Source organism: Euphorbia lathyris, chromosome 2 (assembly GCF_963576675.1).
Source record: "Euphorbia lathyris chromosome 2, ddEupLath1.1, whole genome shotgun sequence".
Taxonomy (NCBI): Eukaryota; Viridiplantae; Streptophyta; class Magnoliopsida; order Malpighiales; family Euphorbiaceae; genus Euphorbia; species Euphorbia lathyris.
Genome location: NC_088911.1, coordinates 126,538,497 through 126,562,682, shown reverse-complemented (window position 1 = coordinate 126,562,682; position 24,186 = coordinate 126,538,497).

The following is a 24,186-nucleotide window of genomic DNA, read 5'->3' as shown; positions in this document are numbered from 1 at the left end:
ATGGTGGTACGCCCCGCGTAAGGAGAGTTGACTCTGGGAGACAATGCAGTCTAACTTTCATGATTAGGCCAATTATTGCCGACATGTGTCATACGCCCCGCGTAGAGTGGCATACGCCCCGCGTATGCTCAGTCAGTTCCACATGGCTTCTGCGGATAAGGCAATCATTATCGACACCATGTTTCACGCCCTGCGTAGGGGATTATACGCCCCGCATATGGAGTGGATTTTTGCTCCTTTCTCGTACCTGAAATACATATCTTGAGAGCCGAGTTAGCTTGATGTTTTTATTTCCTAAACTAATTAAAGACGAGGAAAATAAACTGAAAGTACGAGATTTATTTTTATTTCTTTATTTTATCAAAAACACTTTATTTTGTAATTAAACTTATTTATTTTATCCAAAATCAACCCATAAATCACGCTAAAAGATAGGGGTAAAATACCCCTATCAAACCTCCTCGGACTTTAAAGTTTTACTTGTCCTCAAGTAAAAGAAATCGAAAGACAAGGGATTGAGAAAATTAAGAAACAAACCGAAGATTGATTTTGCCAAGTGCGTGATTTCAAAGTTATGGTTTTGTGCAAAGGTTTTGGTAAGTACCTACGCAAACAATTGAGTACGAAACTTGTTTGAAACCTCCATGATCAAGATTTAATAGGCAATATTAACGGGGGTTGATTATCTTTTGAGAACCCGATAGTACCTCACCAAGGGATTTCGCTCTTACGCTCAATTTTAGGTGGGTCGGTGTTCTATCGCTCTTCTTTGCACTTACTCGAGATCATGTTGAATTTGCATTTTTATCCGGGTTTTTCCTCTTAAAATATGGTTAGGCAATATTAAAAATGAACCCGGAGGGGGGGTTGTAATGTGGGTGGCTTCTTTAGTGGTTAGTTTAACGAAACTCGAGTTCAAAAATACCGTTTTGTGATTGCACCGTATCATTGCTTATTTTAGCCTTGGCGAATTTTACAAGACGTACTTCAAAATTGCTCGGGTGGAGCTTTGAGAATGCCTTATTATTTATTGTATCCTTTGTTTTGATAGAGGCACAAAAACAATATTTTGAGGGCTAATGGTGCTCATTTGCTAAGACCGTGACTTTTTTCGGGTAATTCGGGTGCAACTTGATTATGTCGGTAATTGAACAAGAGGAAAAAGGGTTAAATGTTAAAAGGGTATTAACAAAAAAAGTTGGTTAATAGGCTCGAGGGGGTTTCATAATGTTTAACGAAAACGAGAAAAATAAATTAAGAAAAATTAGCCTAAGTGGGTCCGGTTTATCATCTATTGCCTTTTTACCACAAATAAGTGTACTTAACCCGGTATTGGATGCAAATTCTATGAGTCGAGTGAAGTCAAAGCTCTCGAAAAAATGTGAAAGAATGAGAGTTCTCATACGAACTCTTTTAGGCTCAAAAATACCTCACAAAGATTCGGGTTTAAATTGTGTACTATCAAGTTTTCGCTAAATTCTCAACTATCCCGTTTTTATTGCCTTTTTAAAGTTCATTATGGAGATAACATTTGGGTTAAGACTCAATGCCTTAGTTTAGTACTATCCTAAGCTTTGCACAAATTCCCTAACTCTAAGATCAAGACTAAAATTTCTTAATCGAATCATTCCTTTATGTTCCGACACTTTTATTTTTGATGACAAATAACAGAACTTTAATTGATTTCCGAAGGAGGGATAACGTGTCGTGAAAATTTAAAAGAGTCAATAAATTAGTTTAATTTTTTTTTTGTTATTAAATTTTTATTTTTGTTTTTGGTAGTGCAAAACAAACGTTAAGTGCGGGGTTGCACGTCCCTCTGTGTTATTTAAAATGACGCCTATTCCAAGGGCGTCGCAAAAAGAAACGAAAACAAAAACAAAAATAAAGTGAGAAAAGGAAAAGAAGAAGACCCTTAGTGGTCAGGGGCCCTACGCGAGGCGTATCCAGGGGGGCGCCCCGCGTAGGCCGGCATTTTTAATGCGTTTTGAGTCAGAGACTCAAAGACGCAGGGCGTAATAGGGAGGGCGCCCCGCGTAAGGTGTTGTTTATATTGTTTTTTGGAGTCAGAGACTCAAATACGCGGGGCGCAGGAACTGGGCGCCCCGCGTGTTTGAGGTTCTGAATTTGTTTACGCATGAAAATGAGGAGTACGCGGGGCGTGCCATAGGGAACTCCCTGCGTAGGTTTATTATAACCCGTAAAAATGAACGTAGAAATAGCACGAAACATAAACGGAAATTACTAAGAAAATAAAAAGATAGTACATTAAAACATCAAAACATGAAAACATCAAAAGAAAATGGAAATCAAAAGAAATGGAACTATGGTTGAGATGGAGGTGGAGTGCCATGGAGGTTGAAGTAGGAAGCGAAGGAGGCGGTGAGGGCATCGAAACGAGAGTCGATGTGAGCCCGGTCCTCACGTTGTTGTGCCTCAATGGTGTCGAAGCGGGTGTCAAAATGGGCCCGATCCCGACGTTGGTTATCCTCCAAAATATCCAACCGAGCGTAAAGGGCATTGAAGTCGTGGAGAGGTGGAGGGCTAAAATTGAGACCCAAGCTCGAATCTGAGTGCGAACCCCCTTCCTCGGTGGCATGAAGTGGGACGGTTAAGGGACTTAAAAGCATTTTTCTCCACGGGCCTAGGCAAAAGGCTTGGGAGGCGAGCAAGGGCAGCCTCACTAAGAGCGGAAGTGGCGAAGAGAGTGACTAGATGGCCCAACCCGATCTTGCCCCGCTTTCGGGTGGAAATGTGGTGGAGTTGGATGGCCACAAGATAGGAGAGGTCATAGGCACAGTTGTTGACACAACAATAGAGTGCCAAAAGTTCGTCCTTATTGACCTTGGTGGATTCCGACTTCCCCGAAAAGTAGACGGAGATGAAGCGGTGGAGAAGTTGGAGGATTGGATCACGAATGAGAGAGGGGCGGAGGTTGGAGACGTCATAATCCTCGGACCCAGTGATGGAGGTCCAAAAATCACGAGCGGCAACATCCTCGGGCCAATAGGAGATACCATTTTCCGCTTGTTTGGTGAAGTGATTGCGGAGCCATTGGGTATCAATGGTGAAGGGGTGGTTGTGAAGGTGGAAATTGAAGAGGGCGGCACCGGGGATATTGTTGGAGGTGAGGGTGGTGTAGAACTCCAAAACTAAGGAGGGGTAAACGTGGTGCCGTGCAAGAAAATGATCATACCAAGAGAGGGCACGGAGGCGCTCCACGAAGGCCCCGCCAAGGCCGAAATAGTCAAGAGTGTTTCGCTCAATGTACGGAAGTTCCATAAAGTGAGTAGCGGAAAGTGTTTAGTAGTGCTCAGCCTCCCCCTCGGTTAGGAGATGAAAAGGGGCCCTGTGTAGGCGGGTAAGCGGTGGAGTTCCCTCCTGTTCGGGAGGTGGGGGTGATTGTTGGTTTTGTGCGGAATGGGAGGATCGGGCCCGAGTGGACCGTGGGGGGCGTATGTCGGCGGCTCTCTTACGTGCCATGGCAATAGTTAGGAATGGGGAAGGAGTGAGAGAAGGTGGAAGAAGGTTGGGAGAGAGTTGAGATAGTTGTGAGGAAGGGAAGGGAGAAAAGGGGAGATATAAATAGGGGAGAAGTGGGGAATCCAAGCAAAACTCGGATTCCCAGAGGGATACGCGGGGTGTAAAGGGGCCACGCCACGCGTATCCCTCCCCCTGATGTTATTTTTGCGCAAGAATGGTGAGATACGCGCGGCGTAATTGGGGTAACGCCACGCGTATCGGACCTCCTGCTCCTTTTTGTTGGCAAAAAGGGCGGAGACGCGGGTCGTAAATGGGGTTACGCCCCGCGTATGGGGACGGAAGATGAAGGATTTTTGTGGTTTTGGTAATTTTCTGATTTTTTTTATTTTTGGGTTTATGAGTGTTTAATGATTTTTAATTGATTTTATGATTTTAATGTTTTATTTATAACTCTTTTTAATTTTTATTAATTTGTAATTAAGGGGGGTAGTTAATGAAAATTTATTATGGATGGAAGTTGAAAATTTGAATTTGGAAGGATGGAAGTTGATTGGATGGAAAGGAAGGTGGAGTGTGGAAGTGGAAAAGGTGTATGGGGAAGATGAGTGATGGGAAGTTTGAGGGAAAGGGAGTTGCCATGGGGAGTTATAATTCACAACTCCCCGAGGATACGCGGGGCGTGCCCTGGGGTACGTCCCGCGTGTCCTCCCACGAGGCGTTTATTCAAAAAGTGATGAAAAGTAAAGTGTACGCGGGGCATGGTAGGAGGGATGCCCCGCATACCGTGTCTTTTATTGTGAATAAGGATTAGACAAGTAGATACGCGGGACGTATAGGTGCGTATGCCCCGCGTGTCATAAAATTTTGGATTAAAAAGGGATTTGTTTTTCTTTTGGTTTTATAAAAATAAAGAAAATAGAAGAAAATAAAATAAAGTGAAGATAAAAATAGCACAACAATGCAAAATAAAGAAACGAAATAAAGTTTATAATACATATAGACAAGTGGTTCGAGGAGTTCAAACCGGTGCTACGTTTTGAGTCGAAGTAGCTCGACTTTGAATTTCCTCCTAGGTGTATGCTTCCATTCGCGTTAGGAATTCAAATTCTTGAATAAACAACCCGTACCTACAAAACGGATTGTTCGCTTCAAAAGAATTTGACAAAAACCAAAAACTATATGTACAGAAATTATCGAAGAGTTTAGTTTGCTCCCTTTTTGCCTCTTTTGGTAGTTCAAAAGGAACGAGATGTTCCGAGGTAGAAGGAACCTCCGACTCTTCTAGCTTTGGATTTATTTCCATGGGTCCGCACACAACCGGCTCATCGATGTCCGTTTTCTCACATCTGAAACGACTTTTATTCTCTGGGGAATCCTTTTGAGAAAACTCAATTAACTCGAGCTTCTCATTTTGACAAACCGAATTGGACTCTCGACTTGATTCGTCCGCGGCGAAATCACGAGGAGACTTCAATCTGGCCCATAGATTTCCTATTTCCCTGAAATATGTCTCAGTGTTAGATAAACCTTCATGAATATCTTTAAGCAAAGAGTTTATCACATCGAATTGCGAGGTTGAGTGTGGGCATTCGTCATCCATGCGGTTGTCCCACCGATGACGACTATGAAGCATCATACAATGAAACAAATCATTAGTAACATAAAACGAAATAAATTATTCACAAAAAGAAAAAATAATTTTTACAAATGCTTAAACTAACAATAAAACGTTTTTGTCTAATATTCTAGGAAATTATAAATCCCCGGCAACGGTGCCAAAAACTTGACAGGGTAAAGTCTAGTGGTAGAGTTTCTTCCGATGACTAAATGTGTATTGCGGTGAATGCGCTATGTCTATGGGTGTGGTCTTTATAAATTGCTATTGGCTCTACTTAGACGCTACGACTACTTAGGGGCAAGTGTACCCCGTCGTATCAAGTAATAATCCAGTTAAGACCGGGTATCGAATCCACGGGATTTATAATTACAAGTATTAGACGACTCGGTTTCGTATGTTATTTAAGTGGTAATTACTTTGGGGTTAAGTAAGACACAACTACACACTATTCCTCACTATTGGCGACACAGATTTATGTAGCTAAAACTCTATGAAGTGGGATGAATATGATAAGTTATAACCATGATAAATAATGACTCTAAATGTATACGGAAAATAGTTTACTCTTGCAAAGACGACCAAGTGTAGTAGAACCGACCCGTGAAGCACTTAGACTACGTGATTCCTAGTCAAGGCGTGTCTAATGCGGGGGAATTAGAAACTAGGGCCCGTAAGTTCCGTGGCTTGTCAATTCCTACGGTTTCCAGTTTGTCACTTCCGGTAAGGCAACACCTATATAACTCCCTAAAGATAGCCCGAATGGCGGCGGTAATCGCGTTCTCCTACACAATAATCAATTATCAATATCAAAACAAGCAATAAACATTAACACATAAAGGGAAATAGAGATCATAAATCATAAATTATGAATATGGAAAGTGATTAGATGAAATACAACCAAGCCTAGTACATAGGAAGAGTACAAGCTAATTAGCAAGTAAAAGGGAGAATCCGCCCTTGGAACTAACTAACCGGACTCAAAGCCGTCTCCTAGGTCGTGGAGGTGGAACTCTCGAGCTTGGTGACGAATGGTGGAACGGAACGTCAATGGAACGCCGGAACAACGAACAAGCTCTCGAGGGGGAGAGTTTAACTTACAAAATCTGAATCTAAATTACAAGGAAAGAAAAGAGTATAGTGTAGCTCCCTAGTATGTAATTGGTGTCAAATGAAGTCCAAGAGCTTCTTATTTATAGACATCAAGCAAGGGCAAGTTTGTAATTTCACAAAGCACAAGTATGGAGCAACATTATTTGGTGCAGAAATCCTATGATACGCCCCGTGTAAATTGGTCTACGCCCCGCGTAAATGCCCATTCCGTCAGAAATCTCCTGCATGTGGACCAATTCGTTGTCTTGTTGTCTCAAGCACGACCTGCGTAGAGGATTATACGCCCCACGTGTTTGAGTCTCTGAAGTTTTATTGCTTGAATTGGTGCTTTTACACCGTGCGTAGCTGAAGTACGCCCCGCGTAGAGGAGTCTCTGATCTTTTTATGTTGAAGAACAACCTCTTACGCTCCGCGTATATGGTGGTACGCCCCGCGTAAGGAGAGTTGACTCTGGGAGACAATGCAGTCTAACTTTCAGGATTAGGCCAATTATTACCGACATGTGTCATACGCCCCGCGTAGAGTGGCATACGCCCCGTGTATGCTGAGTCAGTTCCACATGGCTTCTCCGGATAAGGCAATCATTACCGACACCATGTTTCACGCCCCGCGTAGGGGATTATACGCCCCGCGTATGGAGTGGATTTTTGCTCCTTTCTCGTACCTGAAATACAAATCTTGAGAGCCGAGTTAGCTTGACGTTTTTATTTCCTAAACTAATTAAAGACGAGAAAAATAAACTGAAAGTACGAGATTTATTTTAATTTCTTTATTTTATCAAAAACACTTTATTTTTGTAATTAAACTTATTTATTTTATCCAAAATCAACCCGTAAATCACGCTAAAAGATAGGGGTAAAATACCCCTATCAGACACAGCTTTCTTACCTTTCTTGGGATGTTTAGGATTGGGAAAATTCCCTTTCCTTTTCTTTGATCCCTCAATTACAAGAGCCGGTATGGTCTTGTCTTTCTTCATATTGGGCTCAACTGACTTGAGCATATTCGCAAGCTCTTCAAGAGAGGTTTGCAAGTCATTCATCTGATAGTTCATAATGAACTTTGAATAACTTTCTGGGAGGGATTGAAGAATTAAGTCAACACTTAATTCGTTATTCATCGCAAATCCAATACTAGAAAGTTTAGTAATGTAGCCAATCATCTTGACACAATGTTGTTAGGGATTATAGCCAGTTAATCAACTGTAGCGCAGCGGAATTGCGGTTCAAAATTTATTTCTAATCCCTTTAGTTTGATCTTTGTCCGTTAACCATTAATCGAATAAAACCTTTTGGATCCGTTTAGGGATAAAAACTTACCCAGACTGTCTCTTCTAGAGACGGCTGAAGAATCCACAAAGTAGTAAGATCTCCGTAGTCAGGTGCACGAACAGCTATCGAGCTAGAACCGGTGCTATCCGAAGAACGGAGGAAGAACTGGAACGATTATGTAATTCGCCAAGATCAATCCACTATTGACAATAGTGGCTGCGATTTTTTTTAGTATTGCTTTTGAGAAGCAAACATAGTGGCCGAATGAATAGTATATTCGGGTTTTAGAGTGTTTTAATTTATATATATAGTGTATTCCTAAACCTAATTGGTTTAGGGTTAATTGGTTAATTACAAAACTAATCCAATCCTAATCTAATTACATAAATAAATACCAATAATATTTATTCTATGCAATTAATTATGATTAGATTAAATTTAATTACCCCAATTAAATAAACAACACTAATTAATAAATTAACGTATTAGTTTAATTAATTATTCACCGAATGCAATTTCATTAATTTACAAATTAATTAATTACATCCCGTAAACTAATTAATCAATTAAATACTCAACACTTAAGACCATTAATCAATTATCTTGATACAAAGTATCAATTAATCGATTAATTAACCACCAATTAATTACCTTGATATTTTACTATCAATCAATTAATTAATTTTATCTCTCCAATGTACCATTCTATAAGTTCTAACTCAGATGTTCGATGTGCACGATCCTATGGGACTGTCCTTAGCTAGCAGTGGGCTCACGACCCACAGACAGTAAATGGGTTCTAGCAAACCATTACTGCCCCTAACTAAGACAGAGTTTCAGCAGTCTAAAGATGCAGAGACCCTGTAGTTATCTCTTAACTTCTTTTACCATTTGATATCGATATTATAAACTAGAGGCATGGCGGCTGTCATCCTCTCCGATGTTTATGATATTTCTTGATCTTAAGTAGATTGATGAAACAGATAAGTAAACTACTTATCAGGGTGTGGCCACACACTTATCAATCTCACTTATCAAGTGGCCTGTGATATCATCTCACTATTACATGAGTGGTAATTCCATCACTTCAATATCAATACCAACGTGTTCACCTGTTCACCCAATCATACCCGTATTTAGCATCCTGTTACAGACCTGTTAGGCGTATGTCAAAGTGAACCGGATCCCATATTGATATTATAATGAAATCTGGTCTGAAGATAGTTAGAGACCTACTTAAGATAACTAATGACACAACCACTATGTAGTTTTCTCGGGCGGATCGATCCAGTCACATGTATACAAACATGTACCTATATTCACAACTGACTTATCAAGTGCTATAGCTAGTATCAATTACTACCATACAGTCGTCGAATATACAAGTTTGTGGTCCTAATCATTCCCATGATAGAATAGACTTGGGATATGGTTTTACAATTATCAATCAATGGATTCTCTATTCATATTATAGCACAAGATATAAATGAACTAGATTAATGCCTTTATTAATGTGACACAAATACATTTTATAAGAACCAATGCCTATGAACTAGGGCACACCAACAGTCTCCCACTTGAACTAGTTCCAAGCGGGTATTGCCCTAAACACTATAGATCTAGTACTACCAATTGCCTTGGTAAACTGACCTGCGACATTGTTCTCAGTGTCAACCCTCTATAATGTAATGTCACCGGGTAAGGTGTCACTATCTAAGTACGCGTTTGGATCTCTTGTGTGACATGGGATCCAATGATTGTGCTATTGTCCCATTATTGTCACAGAAAACATCAACTGATCTTAGGAGAGTTTGACCTACTCCTAAATCAGTTATGAACTTCTTAATGCAAACTTCTTCCTCTGCATCATCGCATGCAACGATGTACTTAGCTTCCGTCATAGAATCGGCAATGGTTGGCTACTTTAAGGATCTCCAACTAATGGCATCGCCATTCAGGAGAAATCTATACCCAGTATGATACTAGTTATCATCCTTAAAACCTCGGTCAGTGTAACCTGATATTGCCATTCCTCCTACCCATCAAGTACTAAGAAAAACACCCTTGGTACGGTTAAGGTACTTCAGGATTGTCTTGAGTGTCTCCCAGTATTCCTTATCGGGATCTGACTGGCACCGACTAGTCATATTTGGTGCAACATGCAACATTTGGCCTTGTACATAACATAGAGTACATGATGGATTCTTGTTTATGTACGATGCCTGACTCAAGCCTAGAAGTCGGTTAGATCTAACCTTGTAGATCTTAATCGGCTTCTCCTAAGTCTTTCATTATGAAGCATTTACTTAACCACTGCTTGATCTTGCAGTGTTAATATATTGCCTCCAATGAGTAGTATGTCATCGACATACAATATTAGGAAAGTGGATATGCTCCCACTGAATTTCATATACACACAGGGTTCATCAAAATTCTGTATGAATCTACTTGAAACACCACCTGTATAACCGGTTTAGCCTCCTCAATGTTTTGAGGATCTATATCGGTTCCCAAAGCATCCTCAACATAAGCTGCAGGAGTTTGTGAGTCTTGAATCTCAACGAGATTAATATCACTCCCACTGTCTACTTTGGAAAGGAATTCCTTTTCCAAAAAGATTGCAAACCTAGCCAGGAATGTTTTATTCTCAGCTGGGTTGTAGAAGTAATAACTCTTAGTTTCCTTAGGGTAACCCACGAACTGGCATTTAACAGATCTGGACTCCAGTTTGCCACTTATCAATTTCTTGACATGTGCATCAAAGCCCCAAATCTTCATGAAGGAAACGTTGGGCTTTTGGCCCATCCATAATTCATATGGTGTTCCTTCAGATGCCTTGCTTGGTGTATGATTATGTGAGCAACGGTTTCCAAAGCAAATCCCCAAAAGGAGATAGGGAGAGAAGCATGACTCATCATTGAGCGGACCATGTCGAGCAGGGTCCTATTCCTCTTTTCCGACACTCCATTCCATTGGGGTGTACTAGGATGAGTGAGTTGGGAAACAATCCCACACTCTCTCAAGAATGAGACAAACTCTTGGCTTAAGTATTCGCCCCCTCTATCAGACCGGAGCGCTTTTACTTTCTTGCCAAGTTGATTTTCTACTTCATTTTTAAAATCTTTGAATCTCAGAAGAGTTTCAGATTTATGTTTCATCAGATACACATACCCGTATCGGTTATAGTCATCTATGAAGGTAACAAAGTACAGAAAACCAGATCCAGCACTGGTGCTCATTGGACCGCATACATCTGAGTGTATCAGCTCCAACAGCTCCATGGCCCTTTCACCAGTTTTGGTGAAAAGCGCCTTTGTCATCTTCCCTCTTAAACAAGATTCACATGTGTCATAAGACTGTATGTCGAATGACCCTAGCGCTCCACTAGAGTAAAGCCTAGTTATGTGTTTCTCATTTATGTGGCCAAGACGACAGTGCCAGATATATGTAGGATTCAGTTTTATTAGTCTTAATCCTTTTAGCTTTTATGTTATAGATTGATTCGTTATGTTTTAGATCAAGGATATACAAACCATTTTCTAGAAATGCGGTTCCATAAACAATATTGCCACGATGTATAGAAATCATACCACGTCCAATATTAAAATTAAAACCATAAATATCCAACATAGAAACTGAAATAATATTCCTGCGCATTGCAGGTACAAGATAGCAATTTCTAATTTCTAAATCTAATCCACTAGGTATCTCTAAGAATAATCTTCGATCTTTAAGGCCTCTACATGAGCACCATTGTCGACTCGAAGATCCACTTCACCAGATCCCAGCAATCTCCTATTTCTTCGTCCCTACACATTTGAACAAATGTGAGTACCACATCTAGTGTTTACAACCCAAGATGTAGAAATAGCCAGATTAAATTCAACAACATAAATACCTGAACCAGAAGCTTCGTCCTTCTGTTTCTCCCTTAGCTTTGGACACACATTTTTCCAGTGTCCCTTCTCATTACACTCATGGCAGATATCATCTGCTGAGGCCAACCTACCTTTAGAAGCTGCTGCCTTCCTAGCCTTGGGCTTGGCCTTTTGGGCCTTCGCTTTGGACTTCGACTTGGCCTTTCCCTTAGGTACGTTCCCTTTGTTAACCAGCAACACTTCTGGAGTCCTCTTGCAGGATTGCTCAGCAAGTTTCAACATGCCATGCAATTCTACTACAGACTTATCAACGCCCTGCATGTGGTAGTGCATGATAAACTGATTGTAGGATGCCGGAAGTGATCCAAGAATGATGTCGACTGCTAGTTGTGCAGGCACTGGTGAGCCAAGCCTTGACAATGTGTCAATAAAACCCTTCAACTTTAGCACATGTGTGCTAACAGAAGTCCCGGCTTGCATCGTAGTGCTGCATAGCGCCTTTGTTGTTAAGTATATTTCCTGACGAGCTTGATCTTGGAACATCCTTTTGAGTTGATCCATGATCTCAAAGGCGTGCTGCTCCATGAACTGTTTCTGAAGATCAGGAACCATGGTACCCAGCATAATGCATGACACATCTCTATCATCCTTAACATGTCGGTCGTACTCCGCCATTTGATCAGCGGTTACGCCCCGACCTGTAGGACGAGATGCTGGTAAGGCAGCAGTCAGCACATATTCCTTCGACTCGTGTCTAAGAACTATTTGCAAGTTCCTGGACCAGTCAAGGAAATTAGTCCCTGAAAGCTTTTCCTTTTCCAGGAGTGGTCTGAGTGAGTTGTTGCTTGTTGCAACCATTTAATTTTCTTTTCGTGTAATTTTGATGTGGAGTTTAATCTACGTGGAAAAAATTACATTAGAGTTAGAATAAAGGGCTTAAGCCAAAGATCAAATTAATAATCCATTTTAATTCGTTATTGGTGATTTTTATTTGGCTGTCTTGACCAAGATCCACAATCCATCAATAATCGACCGAACTAGGGCTCCGCCGTCGACCATTGGCGATTTGGTAGGATAGACTATCCAATCCTCCACAAGGACTCTTGGTTTAATGGGCTTTGTGACACTTAGCCCATCTGTGCTTAGGGCCTGCTCTGAGCTAATGCTACCCACATTGAGTCCAACCACCATACACGCGTTAGCCATACCGAAGTATCCTAACCCTCGACGGCCCACTAATTACTACAGCATACCTGCTAGGTCACGTCATACACTGTAGCACTACTTGGGAGGAAGAGGTGTGAATCTGGAAAGCACTTTTAAGCGACTCAATATTTCATTATCCAGATTAATTAAGTGATACGGCTTTAACATATAATTATCGCGGGTGATGATCTGGTGATCGTTGCTACTTATATTTCATGTTATACTAAGCAATTGTATAATCAAAATAAACATAGAGACTCTATGGGCCTTATAATACATCCTAGTGAAACTAGATAGACTATCTAATCTTCACGGGCTTGCTTCAAGTCTCCTTGGGCTCCCACCATAGGTTTGGACCATCTGGGCTTCTTCACGATCAATTACAATTTTATGAATAGAACTTATTCTAAAATTACATTAATGAAAGAATGGCACGCAGGCCATATTTCCCAAAATAAATTAAATTACAAACCGACTTTAATTTAGGGCCCATAGAACTCTATAACACATTGCTGCACGGTAAGACATATAAATATAATGCATGATCATGGCATTCCAAAATCATCTAATAAAGTTAAGCCGAGTTACTTAGGGTGAAATCGCCAATTTTACCATATGTGACTAAAGCCCATAAAAGGCCCAAACGGTTAACATCCATTTATATACAAAACTACAATTTTTTTGCTCCCACTGAATTTTAGGGTCGTCACATATCCAAAATTTAGCCCTCCCAATTTAAACCGGTGTCACGGTTTATTGGGTCAATTTCACAAATTAACCATATTCAATTTTACACAAATTATCAATTCGATTAAAATTAAATATGCATGCCAATCAAAAACGTTTTAATACCAATTAATTTTCATTCAAAACACGTTTAATAAATTAAACGATATTAGGGCCCTGATTTTATTAAAATTACCTGAGAAAAATTTAAAACTTTAAATCAGTCCCGTTAAATCCAAAATTAAACTTAATTCTGAATTTTGACGGACCCGGAACAGCGACGGGGCTGCTGTCCGTAGACAGCAGCCCCGTGGCTACTGTCTAGCGGACAGCAGTAATGCTGCTGTCCGCCCAACAGCAGCCGCGGGGCTGCTGTTCGCGGACAGCAGTCCCATGACTACTGTTCCGTGTCCGAAACTATTTTTTTTTTCTCTTTTACTGTTTAAAAATTGCTGCTGTATTTTTTTTTCAATTATTTCAAAATTAATTTCAGAACCAAATAATACAAAATACAGACAGAAATAATAAATAGAAAACTTCCTAGAACAATTTCTACGCGAGGAATTAATAGGAATTCTCAAAACTGATTTGGAAAAATAATAAAAAACCAAATCTTATTAATTTTCAATCAATCAAAACGGACTAAACCATGGCTCTGATACCACTGTTAGGGATTATAGCGAGTTAATCAACTGTAGCGCAGCGGAATTGCTGTTCAAAATTTATTTCTAATCCCTTTAGTTTGATCTTTGTCCGTTAACCATTAATCGAATAAAACCTTTTGGATCCGTTTAGGGATAAAAACTTACCCGGACTGTCTCTTCTAGAGACGGCTGAAGAATCCACAAAGTAGTAAGATCTCCGTAGTCAGGTGCACGAACAGCTATCGAGCTAGAACCGGTGCTAGCCGAAGAACGGAGGAAGTGTTGAAACACCTTTCTACATAATTTTGATTTGACAAAATTGTTTAAGTATAAATTAGAATACATATTCTAAACACACTAAGTTTAAATGCGTTGATTTATTCTACTAATGTGTTTGTTCAATGTTGAGTATAAATGTTATAAGTCATAAGGATTGGAAGGCCCAAGCCCAATACGGAAGCCAAGGCCCAAGTCAAACAACTCAGTACACTCGGCCCGCGTATGTCAAGACGTTGTCGTTTTGGACAAAAACGCAACTCAGCAAACGGAAGGATCTAGAAGACCTTCAGGAACAACTTCACAATGAAGCTGCTGAGTAGTCTCGACAAAGTGTACAAGACAGCAGACCGGCAGAGGAAAACTTCCAGACAAAGTGTTTCTTCTTTTAGCAAAGTTTAGACGACACAGTATGCTGTCCAGTTGACTTTACCATAAAAGGAGAGACCATCTGCTGTGCTGACCGAGGACAGAAGATACACGATTGTGATTGGCCAAGAGCTCTGTGCAAGTCAGGATGACAACGACACATAGTTGTTTCCCTCCAATGGTTATTTCGAATTTCGAAATGACCGAATGACCAGACGTCTCTATAAATAGTGCCATCACAAGCTTCACAACATACAGAACTTGATCAAGCCATTACGCTGTCCAAATCTCTACAAGTTCTGCAAGCAAGAAGCAAAGCAAAATTCTTACACTACATTTTCATATCTGTGTAAAAGTCTAGAGTGATTGTTTTTCAATCATCTAAGGTGTTCTAGCAATTGTTGTTTAGGACAAAATCTTTATCATTTCTAGAAGTAGAAAGGAGAGGCTGGGTACTCGGTTTTAAGTACTCAGCGGAGAGATTAGGATTGAGTAGAAGTATAGAGGAAGGTACTCTTGTCATACTCAATTGCTGATATTGTAAAAGGTTTGAGGCTCTACCTTTAAAGAGCTCAGTAGAGGATTTGAAATCTCGAAAGTGTTCCGGGGACAGGACGTAGGCTTAGAAGAAGCCGAACCTGGATAAATCTGCTGAGTGAAGTTTTCTTAAACCTTAACTCCTTATTTATATTGCTTGCTTAAAACAAACTAAAACTGACCAAGTAAAAGAGGTCAAGCTGAGTTGTGCGCTACAAACGAGCAGGTTCAGGAATAGACTCTAAGTGCTATTTCCTGACCTAAGCAACGAAGCTGTCCTAGTCACTAGTTGACTAAGCAAGTGTCTTGCTGAGTGTTAAGTGCCGCTGTTTTATAAACTTCTCTTAAAGAAAAGAAATCTGCCCAAATTATTTTAAAAAGGTAAAATAGTTCCTAACCCCCCCTTGGAACTATATTTGCAACCTTACAAGGGACCAACAGGAAGAACTGGAACGATTATGTAATTCGCCAAGATCAATCCACTATTGACAATAGTGGCTGCGATTTTTTTTAGTATTGCTTTTGAGAAGCAAACATAGTGGCCGAATGAATAGTATATTCGGGTTTTAGAGTGTTTTAATTTATATATATAGTGTATTCCTAAACCTAATTGGTTTAGGGTTAATTGGTTAATTACAAAACTAATCCAATCCTAATCTAATTACATAAATAAATACCAATAATATTTATTCTATGCAATTAATTATGATTAGATTAAATTTAATTACCCCAATTAAATAAACAACACTAATTAATAAATTAACGTATTAGTTTAATTAATTATTCACCGAATGCAATTTCATTAATTTACAAATTAATTAATTACATCCCGTAAACTAATTAATCAATTAAATACTCAATACTTAAGACCATTAATCAATTATTTTGATACAAAGTATCAATTAATCGATTAATTAACCACCAATTAATTACCTTGATATTTTACTATCAATCAATTAATTAATTTTATCTCTCCAATGTACCATTCTATAAGTTCTAACTCAGATGTTCGATGTGCACGATCCTATGGGACTGTCCTTAGCTAGCAGTGGGCTCACGACCCACAGACAGTAAGTGGGTTCTAGCAAACCATTACTGCCCCTAACTAAGACAAAGTTTCAGCAGTCTAAAGATGCAGAGACCCTGTAGTTATCTCTTAACTTCTTTTACCATTTGATATCGATATTATAAACTAGATGCATGGCGGCTGTCATCCTCTCCGATGTTTATGATATTTCTTGATCTTAAGTAGATTGATGAAACAGATAAGTAAACTACTTATCAGGGTGTGGCCACACACTTATCAATCTCACTTATCAAGTGGCCTGTGATATCATCTCAATATTACATGAGTGGTAATTCCATCACTTCAATATCAATACCAACGTGTTCACCTGTTCACCCAATCATACCCGTATTTAGCATCCTGTTACAGACCTGTTAGGCGTATGTCAAAGTGAACCGGATCCTATATTGATATTATAATGAAATCTGGTCTGAAGATAGTTAGAGACCTACTTAAGATAACTAATGACACAACCACCATGTAGTTTTCTCGGGCGGATCGATCCAGTCACATGTATACAAACATGTACCTATATTCACAACTGACTTATCAAGTGCTATGGCTAGTATCAATTACTACCATATAGTCGTCCAATATACAAGTCTGTGGTCCTAATCATTCCCATGATAGAATAGACTTGAGATATGGTTTTACGATTATCAATCAATGGATTCTCTATTCATATTATAGCACAAGATATAAATGAACTAGATTAATGCCTTTATTAATGTGACACAAATACATTTTATAAGAACCAATGCCTATGAACTAGGGCACACCAACAAATGTGTCATGACTGATGTGCCTTCTTGCATCCTGCAACGATATAACAGCTTGGATATCTCATAGCGTTCGCACCTGGTTTGTTTCCCAAGCAATTCCTTTATGTGCATGATGATGGAATTGGCATTCATCTCCTCATGTTGCCTTTGTAATTCCGATGTCATCGATGCAAGAATGATGCATCCGGCATGATCGTCATCAGCCTTGTGCTTCTGATAAGCATCAATGTCCTCGATGGGAGCATCATCTTCAGGGACAGGGGGTATCGGTGTATCAAGTACATACCCAATTTTCTCGAACTTCAAAACAATTTTGAGGTTACGAAACCAGTCGGTGAAGTTTGAACCATTCAGTTTGTTATCGGTAAGAATGTTTTGCAGATTGGTTTGAGTCATGATTTTAAGAGTGTGTGTTTAAACAAAACCTGAGAGTGAGAAAGAGTAAACGTATGCCATTCATTTGCTTTAAAGTATAACAATCTAAAATTATAGGCCTTTTAGTTTATTTTAAATTGCTCCCACTATTTTGCCAAATTAATAGCCCTCCATATTAATTCGAAGAATTTCACAAATCCTTTAGTGAGCTAGGATCCTAACTCCTGAGATTTCGCCTTGAGTTTACTCAACAAGCTAGTCTCATTCATTAGGTAGATTCATATAATCAATCACATCTCTAATGTGATTCCTAGGTTATTGGGTTACTAACCACATTAGTAACTAATATGTTATTCATATTAATCACAACCATCTTGCCCATTAGTTTATGACAACATGAGTTTACTCATCCATTTATCATAATCTAATTTAAGTATTACCTCATATTCATGAAAGAACGATTTTCGATAATTCAGGTGTTACCATAAGACCCCGAGCTTGAGTTTACTCAACAACCCAAAGGCCCCCAGTACTGTCGGCTGAATTATAATATTATGGAGGGGCAATCGATTTTAATAACTTGCTTATTTACTTAACTTTTTAATGAGGGATTTTATTTTAGGTCTCATAATCTAACTTAGTCTTGATTTGCTTTAGCATACATCAGACACATACATTCTCATACATTGGCGTTATGGACATATCATCTAAATTATTCTGTCGAGCCAGAGACGGAATAAAAGGGCAAACCTAAGGAAATACTAACTATTACATATTTCTCTTTAGGTCTTCCGTCTTCTCCATGGCGCCTTGAAATTACATATTCATTTCTATACTACTAAAGAAAACTTCAACTGAATTGAAGGGAATTAGATGAGAGGAGAAATTACAATAGATAGTAGATAGGCAGGACACGCATGCCCTATTTCAACAATACCAAAAGACTAAAGAGAGGGTCCAAATATGTCCATAACTCCAAACATGCATAGACTCAATTAAATAAATTTAATTGGTTGATTACATAACTATCTTATGTAATATTTATGTTAATCACATTAACTTATCAAATTAACTTTCATCCAATTTTACTTCTAATAGTTTCGTATCCTTTTATATTAAACTTTTAGGTTAATATAACTATACAAAACTTTAATTATGCATGTTCCAATTATTTAGATTTTAATTCATTTAACATTTTGATTTACAAATTGGTAAAACAAACTTTTAAACAAATTTTCATTCGATAATCAAAACAAAAAACTATCAATTTCTGAAATATATATATATATATTTAAATATAAAACGATTTTAAACCATTTAAAATCAAGTGGGAATCGGGCCGGGCCCGAGAGTGGGCCGCTGCCGATTGGCAGCGGCCCTTAGGGCGCGCGGGACGCCGCTGCCTTGCGGCAGCGGCGCCCCAGCGTCGCACGCAGCTGCTGCCGCGAGGCAGCAGCCGCGCGCGACAGCGGCCAGTCGCGCCGCGAGGCGCTACTCGGCCCGCTGTCACGTTAAATATATATATATATATATATATATATATATATATATATATATATATATATATATATATATATATGCATCAGATTTTAAAACGATTTTAAAAACGATTTTCAGAAACAGGAAAAACTACAATAGATTTCTGTTTTATCTTTAGATTTAATAAAACTGATTTTATTAACCTAACTATAAAACTAATAGATTCTGTTATAATGATTATCAACCGAAATAATTAGAAACATACGCATAATCAATTTTAATTAACAATTAATTAAAACTTATTTATCCTTAGGATTAATTAAGCAAAACTTATTTATCAATTAACCTAACCATAAATATTTATTCAATCCTATTGAAAAACTTCTAAATATTCATATATGAAATAACGGATTTAACGATGGCTCTGATACCACTGTTGGAAATTAGGCTAAGGTATAGCAGCGGAAATATAAAATTTTTAGCCTACTTCCTTTTAACCATAAGACCCGTTAATCATTATTTCATATAAAGAGGGATAAGAAGAAATACCTTTTGAAGAATAATCTACCGTTGGTAAAGAAGCGCCCACAATTCTTCTCCGAGTTCCCAAGCACGAAGTATAACACGGTGAGGTTAAGTTAGAATCAACCGTATGAGATGCAACCAAAGTAGATTGCCTCTAATTAACCAACACAAGATCAAAGAAAAGGGAGATAGATGAAATTAATCGATCGATGGAAGCCGTATGAATTCTTGTCCACGAACTAGGGGAGTCGAATTCTCTTTCTCTCTCTTACTTGCAATTTCGAAAATCACAAAGGGGGTAGTGTATGGCTTAGTCGAAATTCATGCATAGAGGGGTATATATAATCACTTGTATCTAAACCCTAGTTAGATAGGAATAGGTTACTTAATAGGAATTCAATTCGGAAAAGGATTTCCAATTATTATCTCATTATATATCTAATATATCTAGGATAATAATAAATAACCTAATTGGATAATAATAGGAGTATATTAATCTAATTAAAACTCCTAACTTAATTATCTCTTAATTAATTTATGGGTAAATTCCAAAAAAACCCATGTGGTTTGATGTTGTTCCAAAAAAACCCTTGTGATTTGGTTTTACAAAAAAAAAGGACCGTGGTTTCGCCGTTACCCGAAAAACGGAAAATGACTTAACACCGTTAAAAATGCTGACGTGGCAAGGGGCAGAGTTGGAAAAATATTTTTATTTTATCTTTTCTTTATCTTTATCTTTATCTTCTTCTTCCTCTCCTCCTCCTTTTCTTCTTCTCCTCCTCCTCCTCCTCCTTCTCCTCCTCCTTCTTCTTCTTCTTCTTCTTCTTCTTCTTCTTCTTCTTCTTCTTCTTCCTCTCTCTCTTCTTCTTCTTTTTTTCTATCTTTTTTTTCTTTTTTTTAATTTCCAGAATTTTTGGAAAGTTCCAGAATTCTGGAAATTTTCCAGAACTCTGGAAATTAAAAAAAAAGAAAAAAAAGATAGAAAAAAAGAAGAAGAAAAGAAGAGAGAGAGGAAGAAGAAGAAAAAAGAAGAAGAAGAAGAAGAAGAAGAAGAAGGAGGAGGAGGATTTCAGACGTTGAACGTCTGGATTTCAAAAATTCAATGTCTGAAATCCAGACGTTGAACGTGTGAACCAGACGTTCAATGTCTGAATTTCAGACATTGAACATCTGAAATCCAGACGTTCAACGTCTGAATTTCAGACGTAACGTCTCGATTTTAGAAATTAAAAAAAATAGAAGAAGAAGAGGAGAGGAGGAAGAAGACGAAGAAGAAGAAGAAGAAGAAGAAGAAGAAGAAGAAGAAGAAGAAGAAGAAGAGAGGAAGAAGAAGAGAAGAGAGGAAGAAGGAGAAGAAGAAGAAGAAGAAGAAGAAGAAGAAGAAGAGGAAGAAGAAGAAGAAGAGGAGAGGAAGAAGGAGAAGAAGAAAAAGAAAAAAGAAAAAAAAAAGAAAAAAAAAATATTTTTCCAACTCTACCCCTTGCCACGTCAGCAACTTTAACACTGTTAAGCCAATTTCCGTTTTTCGGGTAACGGCGAAACCACGGTCCTTTTTTTTGTAAAACCAAACCACAAGGGTTTTTTTGGAACAACATCAAACCACATGGGTTTTTTTTGAAATTTACCCTTAATTTAATTCACAAACCTAATCAAATTAGGATTAATGGAATTAAAATAATTCCTTATTTATTACATACAAATTTCGGCCCCCTCTATTTAAATGGGCCTTACTGGGCTCAATTGGGCTTCCATCTATTAATGACATCCATCTCTCTTTTGGTTCCAAGTCTTATGTGTGATCCATTAGGTTCTTACTACTTCTGGCCGTATGCAACTATTAAATTAATTTCTTCAAGAATTATATTTAATCCTTGCATAACGGAATGATGTACTGAGTATGTTATTGGCAAGTCTGTAATCATTCCCCCAGAGTCCGTTAAGAAGACAGGTTGATTCTGTCGTTAACCTTTCCGTATTAGTTACAGTATAATTCGATCCTTTATCAACTACATCCTTGAACTGAATCTTATGACTATGGGTGATGTCAAGTCACATATAGCGAGACGTTTGTTTTACTTATATAGGCCGAGTCAACTCAAATAGATAGGTTAAGTGAAATCTGTATTTCTTACTCTTAAGCTATCACCTTGCAAGGATTTAGAGTCGAGTCTTCCACAATCGATCCTTGGATGTATCTCCCATTAATCGGGAGTGATAAATGCTCGATCCAATGTATAACTACCCTGATATTACCTCCTATGACACCCAACCTTTGCAGGATCAAAGTCTCACATTTAGTAATTCAGGATGACCAATTAACATTCCTTTGAGTCTGAGGATTAGTTATACATATTAATACCAATGAGATGAACATGTGACAAAGATGAATCTACCCATCCTGTTATCTCAAATCGGATCCCCAATCCTAATTAATGACGTTTCACCGGATCTATGTAACTGTCCAGATATCTTTATATATGAAGCTTGTGAGATCAGCTTTCTGTCGGACAGAAGACATTGTTACATACAAGTCTCAACAGCGATATATCAATCCTAAACATATCACTTGACTTGGGATGGTTTTAAGTTTATTAGTTTATTATAAAGTTTTGTCTCACTTCATGCTTGTATGAACACTTTATAATCACTTTAAACAAACTTACGGATTTCCTTTTATTAGACTTTATTTAGTGCTTAAAAGGGATTGTCTTTATATAGTTATAAAGCATACATCTCATTAAAACAAATGATATAAAGAACAATTCATTTACATTAAGTTTGTATCCTGCAACAATTGTCTATAGGACACTAAACCCTAACAAGAACCTATACCAAGGTATTCGACAACGTTAGAGAATGGAAGATTGACTTCTCTAGATGGGTCTCAGAAGCCTTCGTAGAAACTGAGCAACCCTTTTGCGAATGGATCTCGAAGAATGGCTGGACCGAGCTGTTCTCCATTAGAGATCACACCTACCCTGACTTAGTAAGGGAGTTCTACCATAATCTACGGGTCGCTGACGATAACCAGGACTACCTAGTAACTGTGGTAAGGGAGAAAACAATTTTCATCAACCCCACCTATCTGGCGAACTTGCTAAAGCTAAAAAATGAGGGAGCAAAACTGAGAAGAACTGTAGATCAGGATGACACTGACTACGAAGTCAACTTTTGCAAGCCCCCTGGCCATTCTGGAGAAATCTCAAGTTCATCAATGGGTCATCACCAAAAGATGGCACATTACCTGCTGACCTATTACATATACCCGAAGATAAACTGCACCAGCTCAGCGACAAATTTTGAACAATGCTTCATATGGCATATGCTGACATACAAGGCTATCAACATGCCAGTATTCTTGATTGATGGTTTCCAAAGGAGCACTGGAACTCTCAGGCTGGGATCGCTCATCACCAGAATCCTCATAGATCATCAAGTTGACCTATCTGAGGAAACTAAGGCTAGAGGATCTGAGATAACCGCTGCTTCGCTGAGGGCTTTAAAATTCAATCAACCAATAAAGAAAGGAAAAGCTGCTGCTGAACAACAAGCTGAATAGAGTCCATCCAAGATGACACTCCTCCTCATCGCAGAAGAAGACTGGTAAAGGCAATTCAACCAACTGTCCCTGACCTTCTTATCTAGAAGCCGACCAAAGACCCTTCTACACTCAAGCTGAAATTTTTCAGAAAACAAACATCTTCTACTCCACCAGCTTCTCTTAAAAAGCAAGCCTCTGTTTCTTCACCAAAGGAACACGCCGACTTGAATGCTTCAGCTAACTCTACAAGCCAAATGGAGCAAATTCCCGTCAATGCTGTTGCTCCAAGCATTGTGCTGACTCAGAACATTCCTGCCCCAGTCAGCACTGACAGCATTCAGATTGCTTCTTCTCCAACCAACCCTTCTGTCGATCAATCAGCTCTACCCGAGAACCAAGTGCAGATTGAAAACACACTTCCAGTCACTGACCATGTTATTTCTCTGACTCCTCTTCCAACCAGTCATACTGAGGAAGCTAGGCAAGATAATGAAGGCTCTCTCAGCTATTTGCATGCCACCAAGTCTGGTAAAAGAATCATCGACTCGGTGCAAACCTTAATTAAATACCTTCATCAAAACACTGAACCTGCTGCTGGGTCTTCTACAGTTGAGTCAACACAGCTTTCCCACGTAACTCAGCTTCTCAATGAAGTTAAAGGACTCAAGGATTTGCTAAGTGTCATGGTGTCCATTCAAGCACATCAACCTAAGCAGGATTCCATCATATAGCTGGCTGAGCTCCAGCTGACAATGGTTCAACATCTCAACACTCTTCAAGGTCAAGTTCAGACCTTGTCAGCTGCGAACACACAATATGCAACCTCTGATGAAGTCAAGATGCTCTTTGCCTAGCTTCACACCGAGCAAATCAAGACCAACAATTAGATGGCCTCATACTCTCAATGCTCAGTGGAGCAAATTGCAGAAGTTGTCCGTCTGCTGAACTTAAATAAGCAAGAGATGGATACTGACGCCATGAAGAAAAATGAGATATTGGTCACCACCAAACAAACCTTCTCCCATGTCCGTCACAACAACATTCAGTGTCAATACTACGACTCAGCCTTGCTGAAAACATTTCATCAAGTAGTTGCTGCTCTATCAGATACAATTACCTGGATAGGTAAATCTCAAGCCTATATAGTAAGCATGCTCAGCGCTGCTGAACTCAATATACCCAAAGAGATCACAGATGATGGCATTGCTGTCTTTGACGGCGTCAATGAAAGCGTCGATAGACTTAAGGAGTTGTCCACTACACTGACCAAAGCCGTCTTAACCGACGCCTTTAGGATTCC